The sequence below is a fragment of the Podarcis erhardii genome (assembly GCF_964252035.2).
Source record: "Podarcis erhardii genome assembly, chromosome: 7".
Classification (NCBI taxonomy): Eukaryota; Metazoa; Chordata; class Lepidosauria; order Squamata; family Lacertidae; genus Podarcis; species Podarcis erhardii.
This window is the reverse complement of record NC_138511.1, coordinates 82343562-82362759: the sequence shown is the minus strand read 5'-3', so window position 1 is coordinate 82362759 and position 19198 is coordinate 82343562. Positions and strand designations below refer to the sequence as shown.

Here is a 19198-nt window from a genome sequence, read left to right as displayed (position 1 = left end):
ATTGGCCAAGCTGGGTGGGGCTGATGGGAGTTGTGGTCCCCCAAAAAACATCTCAGGGGCCATAAGTTCCCCGTTCCTGCTTTCTTCTGTTTGGAGAGCACGCATAGCCGAGTAAGTTGGCCTTCCATGAACATGGTCTTAATGGTGCCCCTGCTTTATCTGTATGCCATTTTAAAAATGATTCACCTGCGTAATTTTCAGGTACAGGAGCAGCGTCATAAAAAGAGAGAACAATCATAATGGAACCATCTTTGACATGAGGCATCAGGCTCTCCATGGATAAGTAATTATTATGTAATAATAATAATAATAATAATAATAATAATAATAATAATGGTGTATCGTCCATCTGCCTGGGTAACACCAGCCACTCTGGGCAACTTCCAACAAATTAAACACAGTAAGACATCAAATGTTAAAAAATTCCCTAAACAGGGCTGCCTTCAGATGTCTTCTAAAAGTCAGATAGCTGTTTACTTCATTGACATCTGATGGAAGGGTGTTCCACAGGGAGGGCACAACTACCAAGAAGGCCCTCAGCCACACAAACTTAAGCACGATTACTCTGAGGTTCGGTTGAGTGTCAAGCAACTTACACCTCGGGGAATATGCTTCCTGGATTTAGGCCTGTTGTCATGCAGTTGTTAAAGGCACACAGCCTCGACAGCATTTCCTCTGGAATTTGTTCTCCCTGATCTCAAATGCACAAGGCACTTTGCAGATGCTCAGAGGGACTGCCTTCTTTCTAAACTTTATCCTTTACGTTTTTATCTTGGATTGCCAGCTTTTTGTCTTGACAGAGCTCTATCAGTCGTACAGCTGGCAGTGGCGTCAAAGGCACAGTATGGAGATGTACTAAAAGGAATATCGTTGGCTTCATGCAACTGTTACAGGCGCTACAGCAATGCCAGGGGAGGGGGGAAGTTGGCAGACTCCATTTTATGGCATTGAAAAGTGGAGGAACCAGTAACCTGGTGACCCCGGATATAAATCATGTCCCAGTATTGACAGAGAAAGTGGCTGTCTTTATCAGAAGTGAATAGGATGACCTATGTATGGAATCTCACCTACAGCCTGTATGCTGTAGCAGTAACTGCTTCTTGCTGGTCTGACCCCCATGTTTGATTTGTGTGGGGGAAGCTGAAACCCCTTTTGCTTAACTAGCGTCCTCACCTAGTGAGCATTCTCTTAGCCCAACACCTATAGCCAGCCCACAGCCAGCCCACCCATGAGACAAGGTGAGGCCGTGTCCTCAGGCAGCAGGATCCCCGGGGGCAGCAGAACTTCATTCCCCTCCTGTTCCTGATGTAAATCTTCACTCACCTATTCTTGCCTGGTGGGGAGCAAGGGGCACCATTTTGTGGTTCGCCTCAGATGCCCCTGTGCCAAATTTTGCTCTCTGATTTGCCTGGTGCAATCCATGTTTGCTTGTACCAGTTATCATTTTTATTTTAAATTGTTCTAATTTAATATTTTGATGTTTGCAGCCCTGGGCTTCTTTGGGAAGAAGGATGGGGTGCAAATTTAATAAATAAATCTTGGGATGTACCTCTGAATTCCCAGGCTCCACCTCCACTCCCAGGTTCTCCTATTCTCATGAGACCTTAATTGTTGCTGTCATCGGTCTGTCTTGGGAGACAATGGAAGCATATGCCTTCGGAAGTGAAGTCAAACCATTGGAGGGTTACAGCGCCTGCTGTGGCTGTAGAGAATGGTATGGGAGAGACATGTTTTGTTGCATCTGGGGCAGATGAAGACATGTGGTTATTGCTGTGGATACACAACTTTGATCTACTGTCTTCAGGCACTGTTGGTTGTCTCTAACCCCACAAGGCCGGGTTCATGTTGCCGGCCTTCATGTCACACTTGCAGGCATCTTTATCATGCAGAGTTGGTCCGTCAATGGGCCTGGCACATGAAGCCAGCTCCCCGTACAGCACATCCTTGGGGATCCTGCCATCTTCCATTCTGTATATATGACCAAGCCTGCGTATACATCGCCGAGACAGAAGTGTCAACCTGCTGGGAATATGGGCTTGGAAGAGCGCGTCTTTGTTTGAGACCTTAACAACCGGTAAGAACAAACCTGTAAGAATATCTGGTGGGGAAATCCTGAAAGCAAAGCCCAACACTTATCCTATTTGGCCCGAAGGCCTGAAACAAAAAATTGGTGAGCCTGTGCAGATTTCTGCTTTGTTTTCCTAACCTGTGTACAGGTAGTCAGCCCAGGGTGTGACAGCAACACGCCTTCTCCAAAGCTAACTCACCTCATGCTTAGGCCAAAGGATCTCTATATAAACACTTGCTCAGTACTGTATAGTCTTCCAGCAAGGAGCTTTGGATATATTACTGATCATATATAACCAAAAACCCGGAAGTAAACGCTCCGGTTTTCAAATGTTTTTCGGAAGCCAAACATCTGACACAGCTTCCGCTTGAGTGCAGGAAGCTCTTGCAACCAATCGGAAGCTGTGCCTTGGTTTTTCGAAAGTTCTGGAAGTCGAACAGGATTACGTTCGACAACCGAGGTTTGACTCTGTATTTTAAAAGTATAGCTTCTACTTTTCTCTGCTGAGGATATTTCCAAAGCATACCACACTGTCTCAGCCACTAGCTGGTCAGCCTCTGCATAGCACTAATTGGAGGTGGAAAAGGAACAAAACAAGCAATCCACTGTCATTAAAAGCACTGAATGTTGCTAGCCTTTATTCTAGCCTTTGGCATCTGAGATGTGCGTTTTCAGGACCAACCTTATCCTTGTGAATGTAATCTGTTGTAAATGTATTTTTTTATTCTGATTTTTTTTTTTTTTTTGTAATCTGCTCTGCAAGCTGGTGAAAGTCAGATAATCATCATCATCATCATCATCATCAACAACAACAACAACTGTATCTGACCTTAACAGCAGCTGGCACAGCAGAAATCTTCATTTAACTTAAGCAGCTTCTGTTTGTCAGGGAGCTGTTAAAAGACACAGGAGTAGGGCCATGCAAAAATGATGGCAACTCTAAGGTGCAACTGGGTCCAAGTTTGACCAATAGGTACTTTCTGGCTGCTACACCAGAGGGCAAGACTGTCAACTGGTCAAAAGAAAATCGCCAAGTCTTTAAGAGGAACCTAAGTCTTCCCAGTAGTGATGTATGGAAGTGAGAGCTGGACCATAAAGAAGGCTGATCGCTGAAGAATTGATGCTTTTGAATTATGGTGTTGGAGGAGACTCTTGAGAGTCCCATGGACTGCAAGAAGATCAAACCTCTCCATTCTGAAGGAAATCAGCCCTGAGTGCTCACTGGAAGGACAGATCCTGAAGCTGAGGCTCCAATACTTTGGCCACCTCATGAGAAGAGAAGACTCCCTGGAAAAGACCCTGATGTTGGGAAAGATGGAAGGCACAAGGAGAAGGGGACGACAGAGGACGAGATGGTTGGACAGTGTTCTCGAAGCTACCAGCATGAGTTTGACCAAACTGCAGGAGGCAGTGGAAGACAGGAGTGCCTGCCGTGCTCTGGTCCATGGGGTCACAAAGAGTCGGACACGACTAAACGACTAAACAACAACGACAAAGTCTGCAGAAATCAGCAGGCAGAGGCAGCTTTAGAAGGCAAAGAGATAAATGCCTGCTAATGCCAAGACAGAAAGCTTCAGTTAAAGGCACATTTATAGTGGCTGGTGAAAAGTTGGCAGGGCCATGAAGTCGGTCTGCAGAGCAGAAGAGAGAAGTGGCTTCAGAAATGTGGTTGGAAAGGTGAAAAGCAGAGTTAGTAGCTGCACAGGGTAGGAAGAAGAAGTAGCTCTAGGGAGTTAGGGTTAGGCCCTAGTTGTTGTTTTTTAATGAAGAGCCTGCAGAGTCTATTTTTGATAGTTTCTTGATTTTTACAGTTGATTTTTAATTGGGATGGGGTGGGGCTGTGATCTTACCTGGGATTTGGCTGGCATCCGTCTATCTCGAGAGACAATGGAGGAGTGAAGTCAAACGGTTGGGGAGTTACAGCGCCTGCCGTGGCTGTAGAGACCAATAGAGGAGAGACATGTTTTGTTGCAGCTGGGACAGAGGAAGCTGTTCTGTTATGCCGAAGCAGGTGTTTTTTCTTTCTGTGCTCCTCCCAGCGGTCATTCCTCCTCAGGTCCCTGCTGCAGATACACAACCTGACTGATTGTCTCCAAGATTCTTACCTGGAAATAAGCCCAGGTGAGCAGAGCTGTACCTACTTCTTAGTAAACCTTAACAGGATTGGATTTCAGCCCTGAGCGCTGCCATGGATTCATATTTAAGTATTGAAATGTTATACTGAGCCAGATCACTGGTCCATGTAGCTCAGAATTGTCTACACCAGGGGTCTGCAACCTTTAAGACAAAAAGAGCCACTTGGACCCGTTTCTGAAGAAAAAAAATCTGGGAGCCGCAAATCTCGTCATTATAAAAATAACTTTTTTGTCACTTTTTTATTATTTCTTTGTTTGACCCCTCAGAATTACTCCTCCTCATAGAAATAAACGTTAAATTAACAAGTTACCTTTTTGTGTGTGTTCTTCACTCCCCTTCAAAACAGTGACCAGCGTACATGCCCCCTTTCAATGCAGTGACCAGCGTACATGCCTCTTACAATGTAGCAGGCGGGCGGGCAGGAAGGTGACGTCGGGACGGTGCGTGACTAACGCACGCACCACCCCCATGCGACATCACAGCCAGTACAGCGCCCGCCACAGTGGGGAGTGTCGGGGCACACAATGCGCCTCCTCCCCTCGCTAGTATCTGCCCCGGAGCCGCGGCAAAGCTGTTAAAGAGCCACATGCGGCTCCGGAGCCGCGGGTTGCCAACCCCTGGTCTACACTGATAACCTGTGGCTTTCTGGGGCTTCCTCCAGGGAGTCTTTCCCAGCCCTAACCAGAGGTGTTGGGGATCAAATTCTGTATGCCAAGCATAAGCTCTGGAACTAAGCGATGGCCTGCCCCCCTGTAACCTTTTGCTAACAGGGATGGGGAACCTCCAGACATTGAAGGCATGCCACCTCTCACCAGCCCCAGCCATTGCAGCTGATGGTCGTGGATGATGGGGCTTGTAGTACAGTACAAGGTTTCTAGTGGGAGTGGGCACACCCTAGTCTTTCCAGGAGGGGACGCTGATCCTGGCAGATCAACAGCTTGATCTGCAAAAGATCATGGGGAAGAGTTAGCAGGGGCCACCATGGTATAGGTCAAAAGGTGGAACACAAAATAAGCAAGCAGCTCCTGTTGCTATTCCCTGCGTTTGTCTTCTTAAAAGTAGACCCCACTGAGTTCAAATGGTCTTACTCCCAGGTATACATGCATCTTGTGTGTGTGCGTGCGCATTTTTGTGTGCATTTGTATAGGATTGCACTCTAAACCAGGGTTTCCCAGACTTGGGTCTCCGGCTGTTTTTGGACTACAGTTCCCATCACCCCTGACCACTGGTCCTGCTAGCTAGGGATGGTGGGAGTTGTAGTACAACAGCAGCTGGAGACCCAAGTCTGGGGAATCCTAGTCTAAACCTTATGCTAGTCTTCACTATCTAACTCCATTATTCGATTCCTAACATTTGGCAAATACAGTGGAACCATGGTTCTCGAACTTAATCCATTCCGGAAATCTGTTTAACTCCTGAAACCGTTCAAAAACTAAGGTGTGGCTTCCGATTGGCTGCAGGAGCTTCCTGAACTCAAGCAGAAGTCGCGTCAGATGTTCGGCTTCCGAAAAATATTCAAAAACCGGAACACTTACTTCTAGGGTTTCGGCGTTTGGGAGCCAATTTGTTAGTCAACTAAGCCATTCAAGAACCAAGGTATGACTGTATGGGGTCCTCATGTGTATTTTATTTTATTTCATTTTTTGTTATACTGTTTATTTTTTGCCACAATCTTCGTCCTTGCTTTTGTTTGTTTTAAACAGGTCTTCTCGAAGCACAGAGTGGACTTTTTAGGACTGCTAACACCTGATTTTTATTTATTTTTAAAGTTGAGGTGTGTGCAGGGCCTGAGGACACAAAGCCTAGGCTGGGTCTAAGACCTGCCCCAGGTTATTGGACTCCAGCCTCCACCAGCCCTAGCTGGTACTAGGGATGATGGGAATTGTAGTCCAGCAATACCTGACGGGCCACTGGTTATCCACCCTTGGTGTAAGGACATACCAGCCATTTGCATTGGGTCTGGGGTACAGTGTCCATGCACCCTGCTTTACAGAGGCCAGTCCTCTATTTGAAGAGATGCCAGAGGACAATTCTCTATTTGATGATATCCTGAGATATCCTGTTCTCACAGTGGCCAACCAGATGTTCTTCTTGAAAGACCGACACTGGAACCCAGTACGTTTCCGAGCACAATTCAAAGTGTTGGTGCTGACCTTTAAAGCCCTAAATGGCCTCGGTCCAGTATACCTGAAGGAGCGTCTCCATCTCCATCGTTCTGCCCGGACACTGAGGTCCAGCGCCGAGGGCCTTCTGGCGGTTCCCTCACTGCGAGAAGCCAAGTTACAGGGAACCAGGCAGAGGGCCTTCTCGGTAGCGGCGTCCGCCCTGTGGAACGCCCTCCCACCAGATTTCAAAGAGAAAAACAACTACCAAACTTTTAGAAGACATCTGAAGGCAGCCCTGTTTAGGGAAGCTTTTAATGTTTAATAGGTTATTGTATTTTAGTGTTCTGTTGGAAGCCGCCCAGAGTGGCTGGGGAAACCCAGCCAGATGGGCGGGGTATAAATAATAAATTATTATAATATTATTATTATTGAAGGTAAGGAACCATAAGAAGGGGAAAGCAGGGGGGGGGGAGCCTTGAAATTATCCATCAATGCTTTGTCTCTGGACAGAAGACTTGAGAAGGCACACAGGCCGTCTGATCACAGCCTTGCCCACCACAGTGACGAGCACTGTGTTTCTATTTAGGTTCAGTGTTAGACACTGAGATATGAAAGCCAGGAGCTAAATGGCACCTTGAGCCTAGGTTATGGGCGCAACAACAGAATGTCTAAGCACACTTTTTTTTATACAAAGAATACAAAGCTGAAAATGAATGAACGGCAGCTAAAATATTGTGTTCATTTTTCACATAGTCTAGTCCAGGCATCCACAAACTTGGCCCTCCAGATGTTTTGGGACTACAGCTCCCATCATCCCTAACAGGACCAGTGGTCAGGGATGGTGGGAATTGCAGTCCCAAAACATCTGGAGGGCCGAGTTTGGGGGTGCCTGGTCTAGTCCTTCCCCTGCCCACCCCCCTAATATTCTTAAGAGGGTCCCTTCTCCAGTCTTCAGCGAACAGCTGGAAGTGGGGAGGCAGAAAAAGGTCCTCCTATCTTTCTACTCTGCAGTTTTAATCTGAAATCTTAGGTGCCCATTGCTCAGAAACTGCTCGCACTAATGAAATTCCCTGTCGCAAAATGCGCCTAGAACAGGAGTTTTAAACACTGTTTAAGTTACAGTGACGATTTCCAAATCTGTGCCTCTCCAGATGAATTAGCGTGTGCAAATATGTGTTCCTTTCTATCCAGGCTCATGCCTTTTTGCTGTGCCTTGTCGTGGTGCCTAGAGATCTCATGGGGGGGGGCAATGCTCAGCCCCCCCAGCTGCTTATTCGCCTACGATGCAGGAAAACAACAGAAAAGTGGCTTAGTAACAATGAAAGATTCTTGGCCTTTTCTTTTCCATCCATTGGCCTCGAAGAAAAAAGAAATCCTGACGAGCCCAGATCTCTTTTGGCCGCTTGGCAGCCCTAGTGGAGCTTCTCATATCACTTGCCCTCTCTCAACCCTGGGGGGCATTTGCTGTTCCTGTTCTTCTTCTCCCCCCCCCCCACTACCACCCTCTTTCCAAATGTTTCATTATTCTATATATTTTTCAGAGGTTCAGATAAAAAAATGCACGATAGAAGTTGGCTGTAAAACCAGCAGGCCCCGGGGCTTCTCTTTTTAACATGCTGATTTTCTTTACAGCTTTCCTTATTTCATCTTCTGAAACCAGCTCCTCTCTTCCTTATGCCCCAATCTCTGGGAGACATATCCGTTGGAGTTATTTGCTAATGACCTGCGCGGTGTTGCTTTCCCCCTTATTCTTCTACCAGGGCTGGAGTTCAAAAGGAGAGCTTTTGTATAAAATGGCTTTCGGTTATGTATGTGTGTTAACTTTGCCTCCTGACCAGATCCCAAAGAACAAAACAAAACAATACAATAAAGATGAGTATGCTGTTGAGCATATGCAAAGGGTTTTTTTGTGTGTGTGAGCATATCTTCTTCTTTGGTGATCATTCATAGCTGAGTAAGATTGTGTTCCATAAACACGGTTTTAACAATGAGTCCATAAGTGACTGTGGAGGCCAGTTCTGGATCCACACGTCCTTCCACAGTGGGGACATTGGTTTCCGGGCTAGAGTTGATCACTGTGTGGATTTGCCAAGCGTGCCTTCCTCTTAGCACATTTCTCCCTTGCGTCCTGAGTCCGAGCGTCTTCAAAGCCCATGACACCTTTAGTAAAGGCTGTTCTCCAATTGGAGCGCTTGCAAGCAAGTGTTTCCCAATTGCTGGTGTTTATACTACATTTTTAAAAAATTGCCTTCAGACAGTCTTTGAACCTCTTTGGTTGACCACCAGCATTACGCTTTCCATTTTTAAGTTCGGAATAGAGTAGTTGCTTTGGAAGACGATCATCAGGCATCTGCACAACATGACCAGTCCAATGAAGTTGACGTTGAAGAATCATTGCTTCAACATTGCAGAGTTAACATAAGACGAGCCCTCCTGGATCAGACCAATGGCCCATCTAAAGTCCAGCATCCTGTTCTCACAGTGGCCAGCTAGATGCCCATGGGAAACCTGCAGCCAAGATCTGAGTGCAAGAGCATTTCCCCCTCCTGTGGTTTCGAGCTACTGATGTTCAGAAGCATTACTGCCTTCAACTGAGGAGGCAGAGCCATCCTGGTAATAGCTTTCAATAGTCTTCTTCTCCCTGAATTTCTCCAAGTACCGTATTTTCTGGCGTATAAGACGACCCCCCAACTTTTTCAGTTAAAATATAGAGTTTGGGATATACTTGCCATATAAGACTACTCCTCTTCCAACGCACACCAAATAATTTTTTTTAAAAAAACCCAGTCTCCAGTCCAACTCGGAAATCCGCTCCACTTCCAAGTGGCCGGGGGCTTCTGGGGCCAATTTTCAAGCATATTTCTGCTTCATCTAGAGAGCTTGGTGTCCTCTGATTTAATTTGCTGTCGTTTTCTCCTTTGGTGGGGAGTTGCTGCAGGAGCTGCTGCTATAGCCGGCGTATAAGACAACCCCCCTTTTGAGAAGATTTTCCTGGGTTAAAAAGTAGTCTTATATGCCAGGAAATACAGTACTTTCTTCACCACCTCTCACTGCTATTCCCAACACAATGGAGTTTTTATGAATTAAGGTTTCCAGGGTAGAAAACTTTGTCATTAAAAAACCCCAAAATGACACCCACCCATCCAAAAAATTCCATTCTGCAAGAAGAAATGCAGGATTGTGAGATTTTATCAGACGTTGCTCAAACAGCCTCAAGAGTATATTCGTAACAATAAGGTCTTAAAACATGTTTTTTTTAAAAAAAAATCATGGAATCATAGGATTACAGAGTTGGAAGGGACCCCAAGCAAAATGAAAAATGAGTTTCTTAAACATCTGAATTCTGCTCCAGTGGCAAAATCTGGGCCCCCTCCTGATCACAGTACACACACATAGCCTTAGTGGGTTTGATCCTCAACACATTAAGCAGAAATGAAAGTAGAGATTATCAACGAAGTTTGCAATTACTTGGTTCAGAATATGAATTTCCTCAGTTGTTAGTCAGAAGAAGGAGCGTCTCCACCCCTATCATTCTACCCGGACACTGAGGTCCAGTGCCAAGGGTCTTCTGGCGGCTCCCTCACTGCGAGAAGCCAAGTTACAGGGAACCAGGAAGAGGGCTTTCTTGGTTGTGGTGCCTGTGCTGTGGAATGCCCTCCCAGCAGATGTCAAGGCAATAAGCAACTACCTGACTTTCAGAAGACATCTGAAGGCGGCCCTGTTTAGGGAAGTTTTTAATGTTTGATGCTGTATTGTGTTTTTAATACAGTGGTACCTCGGGTTACATACACTTCAGGTTACATACACTTTAGGTTACACACTCCGCTAACCCAGAAATAGTGCTTCAGGTTAAGAACTTTGCTTCAGGATAAGAACAGAAATCGGGCTCCAGCGGCGCAGCAGCAGCAGGAGGCCCCATTAGCTAAAGTGGTGCTTCAGGTTAAGAACAGTTTCAGGTTAAGAATGGACCTCTGGAATGAATTAAGTACTTAACCCGAGGTACCACTGTATTCGGTTGGAAGCCGCCCAGAGTGGCTGGGGTATAATTTTTTTTTAAAAAAAATTATTTATTTATTTATTTATTTATTTATTTATTTATTATTTATTATTGCAAACAGTCCCATCCAGAAGTTCTTCTCTGGCTTGGAAGTGAAGTGAGGTTCTGCACATCTGAGAACCTGAGGTCCGTTCTTAACCTGAAACCATTCTTAACGAGGTACCACTTTAGTTAATGGGGCCTCCTGCTGCCGCCGCACGATTTCTGTTCTCATCCTGAGGTAAAGTTCTTAACCCAAAGTACTACAGTGGTACCTCGGGTTACAGATGCTTCAGGTTACAGACTCCGCTAACCCAGAAATAGTACCTCGGGTTAATAACTTTTCTTCAGGATGAAAACAGAAATCGTGTGGTGGCAGTGTGGCGGCAGCAGGAGGCCCCATTAGCTAAAGTGGTACCTCAGGTTAAGAACAGTTTCAGCTTAGGAATGGACCTCCAGAACAAATTAAGTTCTTAATCCGAGGTACCACTCTACTTCCAGGTTAGCGGAGTCTGTAACCCAAAGTGTTTGTAACCCGAGGTGTTTGTAACCTGAGGTACCACTGTATATAAACTGGAAGGGGGCAGGTTATCTTGGCACACTGGCAGGCCCCTCATTGCGGCCTGATATTATTCCTGCTTCTTGGTATTATCCGTTCTATTCTTATGATGTTCTATGACTTTAAAACCAGGATCAATTTCATATCAGGGATTTATATTTTGGATTCTTCCTTGGGAGGGCCCGGCCCGAGCAGGCAGCCGACGAGTATTTTAAATAAATTATAACAAGCGTGGCAAAGCTTTTCCTGACAAGGAGATAGAAAAGCACCACCAGCCCTGCCTCCCTGAGTGTCGGGTCGCAAAAGGCATAAGCTCAGGACCAGCTGGAAAAGGTGGCCTGCCCTAGCAGGTTTCAGCCCGGAAGACAGCTAGTGGGCGGAATCGCTGTCTAGGAGAGGGGGAAATTTAGAAGGACACCTGCAAGAAAAATGACCCGTTGTTCTTGGAGCAAGAAGGGGGAGAGAGGGATGATAGAGTATGGAACAAGGGCTGGGGACATCTGGTACATTACGGGATCTGTTTAAAGACCCATCCGTTTCTCTGATCCTGGCGGGATTTGAGGGATGGATGGAGAAATGAAGGGGGAGCAAATAGCTAGCAATAAGCCATTGATCAGCTACAGGCGGGCTGCAGACAGGCTCTTAGAGCAGAAGGGAAAGTGGGGAGAGGCTCTGACTAGGTAAAGGAGGGAGGGGGAGAAGGACTTTAAAAAGGCAAAAGGACCGAGACCAAGGCGATCGCATGCAACCCAAGAGGTAGTTTTGCACAGTGGTTAGGGTACTGCACTTCGGACAGGGGAGAACCAGGTTCAAGTCTCCAGTCACCCAGAAATCTCCCTGGGTAACCTTGGGCTGGTCACAGCCTGGCCTGCCTCGCAAGGCTGTTGTGAGGATACTGTTGCATCCATGTGCCCTATGCTTCTTGGGAGGGAGGGCTGGGTTTAAAATGTAGGAACAACAAGCTCTTTTCAAAGGCACAACAAATTAAAGGTGAGCCTGTGCATGTGCAGAGTTTCCCTTCAAGTAACCAGCACCAGTTCTCTGTAATGAGATTAGGAGCAGGACTTTTTGTTCCAAGTACTTTACAGTGGTACCTCGGGTTAAGTACTTAATTCGTTCTGGAGGTCCATTCTTAACCTGAAACTGTTCTTAACCTGAAGCACCACTTTAGCTAATGGGGCCTCCTGCTGCCGCCGCGCTGCTGGAGCCCGATTTCTGTTCTTATCCTGAAGCAAAGTTCTTAACCTGAAGCACTATTTCTGGGTTAGCGGAGTCTGTAACCTGAAGCGTATGTAACCTGAAGCGTATGTAACCTGAGGTACCACTGTATTCCAGATGTGTTTCTGCACCTTGTTTTAGAAATTAACTAAGCCCCAGTTGTAGGTAACAAGATCAACTGATTATGGGAATGCTTGGGCCCTCTAATTCTAGAGTTATTTTCATCTTAGTACCCCCCCCCCCGGAGAAATGGGGTGTGAAAACTGGGGGAATGCTCCTAACTCTCCAGCAAACTGGGAGGAAGCATTTGCTGACAGAGCAAGCAACTGCAATTGAAAACATTACATAGAATGAGGGAATGGGTGTCCTCGTGGTTTTTTTTGGGGGGGGTGGGGGGATAGTAAAACAAGCAGGCGAATGAGAATAATAATGCACATTTTGCCTCATATCTCAGGTTCCACAAATGTTAGAAACGTACTCTTCTTTTTCATGAAAGCTGTGGATTTGGAGATTACGGCTCATCTGCCTCCCTTGCTCCCAAAGGTCTGCAAAGTAGTGTAACAGGTAGGACTCAGGGAAAACCCCACATCTTTAGTGGAAGATGTCGCAGGAGGCAGTAGATCAGTATCATGCTGCCATTTGGCTGCTGACCGTCCTGCAGAGACCTGTGTAGGCCAGTTATATTGTTGGCCTTTTCCCATGAAGAATACTGCTGGCCAATCAGCAACGACACACTTCCCAGGTACAGATCAGATAGCTCCTCATGCATCAACACCCCCCCAAAAAAAGGCAGAGAGCTGCACAAAATTTGCATATGCTGATACAAACACGTTCACACATACACATTTAGAAATGCTATCTGTTGCATATAATAAAATGGTAAGCGCGTCATCACACTGCAATTTGCTTAGCCACAGGCAGGTGGCGCTGCAAACTATAGCATAATGAGAGGCACCATGAGGTGGAAAGTCTATGAGGTCAGTGGAGAGTGGCAAGGCCTAGAGGGAAAGAGGTTTGGTGAGGTGGAGGAGTTGGCGATGGAAGCAAAATTCCATCACCTCATTGTGTGTATTATGTGGGGCCTGGTCTACACACACAAAACAGAATGGGGATCCTGAGACAGTTGATTAGGCTGTCTGAACTGGGACTGCAGGACTCCATTCAAGTTAAACAAAACGTAACATTCCCACTGAGCCATGCACAAACCAGGCCCAGGCAGGCAGTGCAAACTTCTGGCAGCCCTTGAAACACCACCACAGACTCTGTCCTGGTTTACACAAGCTTCAGAATTGGGCAGCAATGAGCTAAAGGAGCTATGTGATTACAGAGTGGACTGTGCTGCTATAGCCTACAAATGGGGGTTCACTTTTCTATTGCTCCCCTACATTTAAAAATTCAGCACAGCAAGGAGAGGCCTGGGCTAAAATCTTGCTCCTGAATGTGTACCCCCTCCAAAAAAACTAGCAATAATCATCTGCAGAGAGGTTGTTGTTTTATGTGGGGGCAGCATTCAGACATAGCCTCCTACATTTATTTATTTATTTATTCATTCATTCATACATACATACATACATAGATACATAGATACATAGATACATACATAGCCTCCTACTTGACTCCACCTCCCATCATCCCTGACCCTTGGCCATGCTGGCTGGGGCTGATGGGAGTTGGAGTCCAATGACATATGGAAAGTCACAGGCCCCCCACTCCTGCTCTAGGTAAAGTCCTTTTCATGGCTAGGTGCTTGCAACTTCACAGAAGGTAGTCCTCTGTTTGCAAATGGGCTCTTTGGTCCACAGATAAAGAACGATGAGAACTGAGAGCAAGTGGCCCAATACCTGGCCTCACCTGTTCACAGCCTTTCCCACTAGGGTTAGCTAGTTTCCAATTTAAATAGTAGTAAATATTTCCAAATTTGCATATGGGCAAATAAATTACCATATGCACATTTTTTGCAATTCCGGTACATCTTTTTTTGGGTGATGCATGTCCACTTTGGGGCAATGGCTAAGTGGGCACCCTTCCCTGCTTTCACTACTGCACCAATATATCACTGGTTTTTTTTTTCAAAACAAAGTGGGATAGGTCAAGAAATTGCTCATGTCTGAGGAGGAAGATGTGTCTAGCACTACAATACCCTGAAGAAACTCATTCGCCACTGTCTCAATCCCCAGCAAACTGAATCAACACATGTTTAAACCGTGTGGTTTCCCCCAAAGAATTCTGGGAACTGTAGTTCACTCTCCACAGAGCTATGATTTCCAGCACCCTTAACAAATTACAGCTGTCAGGATTATTTGGTGGAAGCCATGTATGAGATGTATACAAGCCCAGCCTCTCTGCTCTGGTCACTGTTAAGTATGTGGGCAGGGGGCCTTCCTGACAACCACCATCTATTGAAGTTTGGTTGGTTGGAGTTCAGAGAGAAGTGCCTTTTCCATCATAGCTTCCATTTTGCAGAATGAGTTCCCCATGGAGATGAGGTGAGCTCCGAGGATGGGCTCCTTTTGCATTGAGTTAAATCACTTTTGATCCCCTCTGGATCACTGATACCAAGTTCTTCCTCTCTTTTCCGTTTCACCCCCTGCAGTTGTTTGTTGATTTATAATATTTCTCGCCCGCCTTTCGCCATGAACGCCCAGGGCCGGTTACAACAACATCATACAAAATGATCAAAACAGATTTTTAAAAATTACAATGACCAAACAACCAAGCCGTTCCAAAGCGAACTACAATAAAGGTTCTTAATTCTTCAAATTGTGGATGTGTTAACTGATGGATAAATTTTTTTTAATCGTTTGCTGTCTGTTGGGAGCTGCTCTGAGATTCACAAATGTCTATACGAAAAGCGGGGTGTAAGTTTAAAATGAAATAAATTTCTGGCTTTCAGTCTATCCTCCCTCTCCTCCGGGGCCTCCTCTGTTCAGTCCTCCCCTTCCTCCTCTATTTTTAGCCAGCATCTCTTTTTATTTTTTATTTATTTCGGCTCCCCTCTCTCCTCTTCCTTTCTAAACACTTCCTCCCCTCCTTTCGGGGAGCGCTCCACTCCCCCGAGCGTTATGACTTCATCCCGGCGCGGGCTGCCGGCAAGGAGAAATAAATCTTCATAAAGGCTGGGTTGTGATTAATCCGTGGGCCAAGGCTCGAGAGCGGGACCTTTCCCATTAGTGGATAATGGGAAGATGGAAAGCTCCTGTCGCCAGCACTAGCTGCCCGTCATTTGTTCCACTTTGCAGTCCATTTGGCGGGGAGACTACAAGGCACTCCATCAAAAATATTTTCAGAGTTAATTTCCGTCCCTTAATCTGCTTGATTCTTATTTTGTATCGAATGGCAGAATCGATTTTCGTGGCGACTAAATTAAATAAGGGCTCTTTTCATGCATGGGGGAGCCCGGGAGCTAAGGGGAGAAGGGGGGGGGGTGAGTGAGGAAGAATTAGAAAAGAGGAGAAAGGGGAAAAGGGAGGGGTGGAAAAAAAATAAAAGATGTGCAGGCACATGGAAGGATAAATAGATAGGACTTGGGGGGGGGGGGAGATTGGTTTCAAACCCACAATCCCACCTTCCCCCTCCACTCGCAGCATCCACAAAGGTGGGCCCAGGCAAATGCATTCACACAAACACCCTAGCTCTTGCCCGGTGTTGGTGCCAGGATTGGCACCCTCCGTGCCCCCCTCCCCTGCCTCCATCAGAGCCCCCGTCTCCTCCTCACCACAATTCTTGCTAGTTGGCCCCCTGTGGGAGGGGGGCAGCCCCTTGGCGGATGCCTGAGCATGTCGACCTCTGACCCCAGCTCCGCTCTCGTCCGTAAGATTTTCGGACGCCCGCCGCTGCGTTCTGTGCCTTCTCCTCCGGACTCCAATATTGATATTTTCCATTTAACTACAGGGGTGGTTGGCAGGGAGAGAGGGCTGTCTCACCTATCGCTCTGGAGAGAATTAAAACACCCCTATAAGCCGCAGACATCAGGAACCTCCAGGAGCTATAAGGCCACCTTCTTACCTTACAGATCCTGATCCGTCACTTTCGAGAGCAGTCCAAATGACAGATCCAATATGCCTCAAGAAGTAACGGCCATCCAATAACGTCTACTTGGGAGTAAAGCACACGGAGTTCGCAAAAGGATGGAGGCCTCAGCCTAATGCACGCTGCTGCCTTTTCTCCTTTGCATCAAACAAAACACAAAACACTAGTCTGCTATTGAAAGATGGTGAGCAGACTCAGCAATCATAAAAACAGTAATATTAGTAATAATACTGAGGGGCAGCCCTTCTCCTTAGTTAATAAACGGGGCTTCTGGTTGAGGAATTTATACAAGTTATACCATGGTGGGGAGAGTGGGCTAGACTTTGCTCTGTAATGCACTGAGCACGAGGGTTAAAAGGGTCATGGTTATATTTTAAGACCCACCTCATTTCTGTGATTTTAAGTTGCTTTCAACTGTCTTTGTGTTTTAATTGAAATCCGCCCTGGCTGCAACCTTAAGGTGGGGGGCTGGTAATCAACAACAACAACAACAACAACAACAACAATTAATCCTTCGCTAGACTCTGAGGATAGATAACAACCTGGGATGCCTACGCTGGCAAGGAGAGGCCTAGGCCAGATTAAGAAGGAGGAGGAAATACAACGCCAGGCGCAGGTGATCAGTTCATACACAAACACACAACGGCTCCCCTCCACACAACCATCAGGTTCAAGCGGTGTTTGCTGGCCCCCCTTCATCAGAGCCTTCCATGTTCATTTCATCCACCATTCTTCTTCTTCCCTTGTCAGATAGACTCAGACCCCCCCCCCCGACTCTGTGGACCCATGGGGAGAGTTGGAGATGGGGGCTGTTGCTCTTTCTCTCTGAATCACATATAACCCTTTTGCCCAGCAAGAGGAGGAGAGTTCATTTATTCATGCTGGAGCCCAGCCATTCATTTATCTCTTTTTGCATCTCTGACAGCTTGACATGCCTTTGGCTCCCACCAAGAGCCCCCCGCCCTCCTTCCCCATCCACCCTGCAAGCCTCTTTATCCGCCGTCCCGTCCAACAAGCCAGGGCATCTAACAGGGGTTGTGCGTGTTTTTAGAGCGCCACAGCCACAGTCTACACAAGGGGTAGGCAAACTAAGGCCCGGGGGCTGGATGCGGCCCATTCGCCTTCTAAATCCGGCCCGCAGATGGTCCGGGAATCAGCACGTTTTTACATGAGTAGAATGTGTCCTTTTATTTAAAATGCATCTCTGGGTTATTTGTGGGGCATAGGAATTTGTTCATTTTTTCCCTTCAAAATATAGTCGTCGTCCCCCCCCACAAAGTCTGAGGGACAGTGGACCACCCCCCTGCTGAAAAAGTTTTCTGAACCCTGGTCTACACTCTTCCACAGTGTCTTCTTTGGGAACTATTCTCCCATTGGAAAGTTTAATAAGGTACACAAACACCATCTCCCATTAGCGGTTCCAGGCAAGATTTCTAGCAGGGTGGGCTGCCTAAGTCTGTTGTTGCAAAAGCAACATCAAATCCCAAGGTGCTTTAAAAGACCAGCAAGCACATTGTGACAGAAGTTTTTGCAATGTATGCTATCGCTGGCGGAAATGCGTCTGTCTCTCTCTTTTACAGACACGAGGAAAAAGAATGTTTTGATTCATTCGTTTCCTCTCTAGACCGCTTTACATTTTCAAGAAAAAAATCTCAAAGCGGTTGACAATGCAGGAAATCGTCATAAAAAGCAATTCAGGAGAAAACACTGTTAAAGAAAGACAAAATATGAAAATATGAAGTATACATTCAAAGCAACCTAATTAACCAGAAGCTGAAATATATTAAAGATTTCAAAATAAAACATTGCAAAGGTCAATGATCGAATGCACGTTAAACGCAGCAAAGTTAACGACGACGAAATATCAAAACATTTCGAAAGAAAACGTTCCCAAAAGAAGTCAAATATAAAATGCACATTTAGAACAGTGTAATTAACAACAGAATAGAATATTATCGTAAGCAGAGAACATACCTGCCGCTGTCACTGCCAGTCCTGCCAATGGTGGCTCAGGCTCAATGGCCTAAGAGACAGTCAAGGTGGTCCATGGCCTCTTCAGTGGCCTGAGCTTTTGTAGCTGGAGTCAGTCAGGGCCCTGTCCTCCTGATGCCGGGAGTAGGTCTTCCAGGACTCACAGCCAATATGGTCCAGCACAAACCAGCACTTTAAATTCATAACCTATCCATGCTTTGAATGAGAGACAGCATTCTTCCTAACGCTCTTTCTCTCCAGCAGGGGGCACTGGCAATGAGATGGATAACAAAAAAGAAAAAGAAAGGAAGTGATGTATATTGCATGACTTAACACAAGGAGAAATTGACCATTGCGGGGACCTTCCACTTGTTGCGTTCCTTGTTCTGCTGCGGAAAATGCAAATCGCAAACCCACTTCTACTCTTTCAGAGGAAGGAGCAAGATTGCTTCCTCGTACTGTCTCCCTCCCCAAATCAATGAACTTGCAAGGGGGGTGGGGGTATCACGGGGTCTCAACCTGCATCTTGCAATACAGGACATCCAACAATATATTCCACTTTCTAGAGTAGGCCATGTACACGTGAGATCTGCAAAAATATTATTATTATTATTATTATTATTATTATTATTATTATTATTATTATGCTTATTAGGTGTCCCCCCCTCTCAAAAGTAAACTGAAAACGACTTACAATATAATTAGGGTTGCCATACAACCGGAATTTCCCAGACATAAGCCAGCAATCGGCCATCGGAAGCTGTGTCTGGGTGGAAATTGCTGGTTTTCCCCCTCAATTTTTTCCCAAGATTTTGAAAAATAAAAATAAAAAATTGAACAACTTGGGGCAAGACGGAAAAATTCTCAACAACTTTGCCAAAAAAATGTTTAACAACCACTTTTCTGTCCTGATTGTCACTTTTTGAAATATGGCAACCCTAATATAGTACAAATGTTAAAATCAGCATACATTTAAAACAAACAAAAAATATCCATATCTATATATGTAAAGGGCAGCTCAACCCAGCCCACCCACTAAAGGAAACCACAAGATCTAAAACTCTTCAAGGTAAAGG

At 45.9% G+C, this 19198-nt stretch overlaps 1 protein-coding gene across 1 annotated transcript in view; it reads right to left on the bottom strand.

Annotated features, from left to right (window-relative positions):
• The window catches only part of ERFL (ETS repressor factor like), a 161057-nt gene extending 142651 nt beyond the window's left edge, over nt 1–18406 (bottom strand). The window contains exon 1 of the mRNA XM_081869296.1: nt 18126–18406. The gene's annotated coding sequence lies outside the window, so the exon portion shown is untranslated. The remainder of the gene's footprint in view (nt 1–18125) is intronic.
• Nucleotides 18407–19198: the final 792 nt, after the last annotated feature.